General features: G+C 39.7%; 1 pseudogene; it reads right to left on the bottom strand.

Annotated features, from left to right (window-relative positions):
* LOC141441965 (uncharacterized) overlaps positions 1 to 702 on the bottom strand; it is a 13,007-nt pseudogene extending 12,305 nt beyond the window's left edge.
* Positions 703 to 3,668: the final 2,966 nt, after the last annotated feature.

The following is a 3,668-nucleotide window of genomic DNA, read 5'->3' as shown; positions in this document are numbered from 1 at the left end:
CATTTTTGAAGGCTTGATAAAGGTTGTCGTCTAGCCCAAACCGCCAGATGGAGATTTCGTGAATGAAAGCATTCTTGAATTGTTTTTAGCTTATATCCCATTTTCCACTAATATTATAAATGCGAAAGTTTGTAAGTCTGTTTGTGTGTTTTTTCTTGTTTGTTTCTTCATCACGACTAAACCGCTGAACCGATTCTGATGAAATTCGATATACAGATAGTTTGAGTCCCGGCCCCGGGGAAGGGAAGGACATAGGCTAGTTTTTATCCTGGAAAATTCCATAGTTCCCGCGGGATAGCGATAACCGAATTCTACGCGGACGGAGTTGCGAGTAACGGCTCGTAATATTATAGATGCGAAAGTTTGTAAGTATGTCTGTTACTTCATCACGTCTAAACCACTTAACCAATTTAGATGAAATTCGGTATACAAATAGTTTTTATCCCGGAAAATTACATAATTCCCACGGGGTAGTGATAAAGGAATTCTGCACGGACAGAGTCGCGGGTAACGGCTAGCTTCGTATATATTTTTTCTTTTCGTCAAAGGTGTTCAATCCAAACAAGTTTCTACTTCACATTGTTGGTAACGTAAATACCGGCTGCCTTCGAGAAGGCAGAAGGGGGCACGGCCCTTGCTGGCTGCTGCCGCGAAGCTACGGGCCCCTCCCGCGAGGCTGCGTGCTGCGTCCCACTCCCACATGGCGCTCGACCTTGGCAACTAGTTGATGTTCCCACACAATGAGAGCATTGTTTAACGAAGACGAGTTTTTCTTCTGTACGAGAAATAGCCATTGCTTCGGGTACGAATATGTTATTTTTACGCATTTTTAACTTGCTTCTTTCAAGGTCGGGCCCTGAAGAGTACCAATGTGGCAGGGCAGGGATCCTCAGGGAGTATTAAAGTCATTCCGAGTGTACAACTGCCATTTGCACCTAAAGTTTATTGCAGCGCTGAATGTGGATGTCCCAAATGAACTAAAAGAATTACTTTGCTCACCCGCGACCTCAAAAGGAAGAAAGAAAAAAAGGTTGCGTTGAAGCGAAGTACCTAATTGTTTCAAATCAAATAATGGATCTCCGCAAAGTAACGCCTGATTCAATAAAGTAGTTGGTAATGACAACTGCGTCACAGATTACTAACATAATAGTTATTGTAGCTTTATGTGTACCGCTTTAGAGATTTTGATTTGAGGCATTTTAAATGTTAGCAATTTTGCCGTTTAGTCTTACAGCTGTTTAGGCGTAATCCTTCAGTCGTTTTGCGTCCTAGGCATTGTGATCAAAAAGGTCACAAAATATTAGCGACTGCACTAAATAAAATAGTCTGCTGTTCAAAGTTGCGTGCAATTTTATGACCAGTTTACCTTATGACCTTTGATGTCTCACTATCCTCGTGTCCCCAATTGATTCACATTCGAGGTCTTAATGACTTCGTTAGGTACTCTTTGTAAGTTTCATTCATTATTTTCAATGAACCAATCGCATTATATTGTGCACATTGCAATTTTCCGAGCTGGTTCTTGGCATTTGTTTACCTTCGGCGCGAGCAGGAAGCGGCCAAGGCTCCGCTAATGACCTGCGCCCGCGCAGCAAGCGCCGCGCGCCGCCAAAACTGTGGCGACGATAATTAGTACGGACACTAGAAAGATTACTATCTTATATCTGACATTTTCGACGAGACGTAATTTGAAGCTTATCAGAGGTTGCCTATAGAGGGTGATTCTGGAAACGTGATCAAGAGCAACCCTAACCAACCAAGGCTAGCGTTCGTTGCCAGTAATTGGGAAGATTAGTGTTCTTTTTAGTTTTTTTTTCGTGCGGGATGTGAACTCATTCTAGCAATGTTCATTTAAAAACTAAAATGTAAATGTTTTGCGTTACGGTTACGTTGCAGCTGGACCGCAGTCAGTCTGTACTGGCCCTTACGGAGGTCAATTGTAGGTTCAATATTATTTTTAAACCTTTAATGCAGTTGAATGCTTTTTGCTGTTAGATCTGTAAATACATATAGTCTGAACAGTTCAATAATAGAGTTCACGATAATCGCTCGCAGGAGAAAAGTCTTCCAAAGTGCGTTAGAACATGTTCTTGTACATTGTCTGTAAAGCGCATTACCAACTCTACTATACACGCATACACATACACCTACATACACCTACATACATATACATACACCTGTTTACCTCGTTTTAGTTAATGACATATTTGCAATACGCGATATAAATAAGTGACTAGGTATTATGGAAGCATGGTGACGCATCGTGTCACTACTACCACAGAATAAGTAATACTAAGTCATATATGCACAGGTGTTCACAAATACCTATATGTGATTAAGAACATAATAAATTATAACTCAAGGCTCTAAAAGAAGTAGTATCTACAGTCATCTTATAACTTAACAAGTAAATAAAATCTTAAGGATGGTCTTTTATAGGTATTTATCACAGAAGTATGGGTTTTCTTGTATCCTACTTACCTTGTTACTTAATAATAATTGTCTAGCTAATTACGTACGGTGACGTACGGTGGACACGACTTAAAACTTCACACAATATTATTTATAATTTGTTTGTATCTAATGAAGTAATGAATCTTCCTTGGCAATCGTTTAGAAATATAAAACTTGACCTAAGTCTTAGGTACTCTTACTTAAATCATATTGAAAAAATATTCCACATTAGTATGTGATTCACTTTCTTCGTCTTCCAAGTACAAATATGTCAAGAAAATAAATTAAAAAAAAATATGGTTGAGTTTAAATTAAATCTGTTAGGTATTGTATGAAGCCAAGTTTAGACTCGCAAGAAAAATCGTGCAAGTTGCATTACTTACATTGCGAGGCCGTAAAGCCAACGAGTTTGTAGTGGTCAATCGAGCGCCGCAATGTAATGCAACTTGCACGATTTTTCTTGCAAGTCTAAACTGCCTGTCTGCCTGGGCAATACAAATACCCAGTACCCTTAGTGTAAGTTTTCGGTTACAAAATACGTCTCGATCGCGTTCGCGTTAAAATCTCAATTTATATGGAAACACGAACAGCGCCTCTAGCGGAATGTTTGCGATGTTCGTGTTTCCAAACGAATTTAGATTTTAACGCAAACGCGATCGAGACGTATTTTGTAACCGAAAACTTACACTAAGGGCACTGCTGGCCCTATACTACGAAGTGCAAAATTCGAACTTCGTATCTTGCCGTCCCGCTAACGCTTATATTATTTAACACGAGAGTGAGAGAGACTTTGATTTTCGATTTTCGTAGTAGCCCCCCTGACTCCGTTGTCGGCATTCGAGAACCGCCAACAAGTTATTAAACATATTTACGCAGCAAATAAATGGGAAACGTTCGGTACTCTAGTCTTAATACGCTGAGCAAACTTGAGTTAGATTCTAGGCCACGAACGGTAGATGCGACGGCTACTTAACCAAAACACGATGAAGAGGTAAAAATTATAAAAATAAACATCGGCTTTAGTGACGCGCGAAACCGCAAAGTTCACAATAGATTAGTATATTTTTTGAGTTTGTTTGTTTTATATCCCTCACTAAGGGGCCAATGTTTATTATTTGCACTCAGTCAACTCGCAAACAATGCCGAGAGAGAATTGTTAAGAATAATTTGAATATACAAGTTCTATTGGTGGTTTAAGGAGCGGCCACACCGCC

Source organism: Choristoneura fumiferana, chromosome 24, assembly GCF_025370935.1.
Source record: "Choristoneura fumiferana chromosome 24, NRCan_CFum_1, whole genome shotgun sequence".
Taxonomy (NCBI): Eukaryota; Metazoa; Arthropoda; class Insecta; order Lepidoptera; family Tortricidae; genus Choristoneura; species Choristoneura fumiferana.
This window is presented reverse-complemented; position numbering and strand designations above follow the sequence as displayed.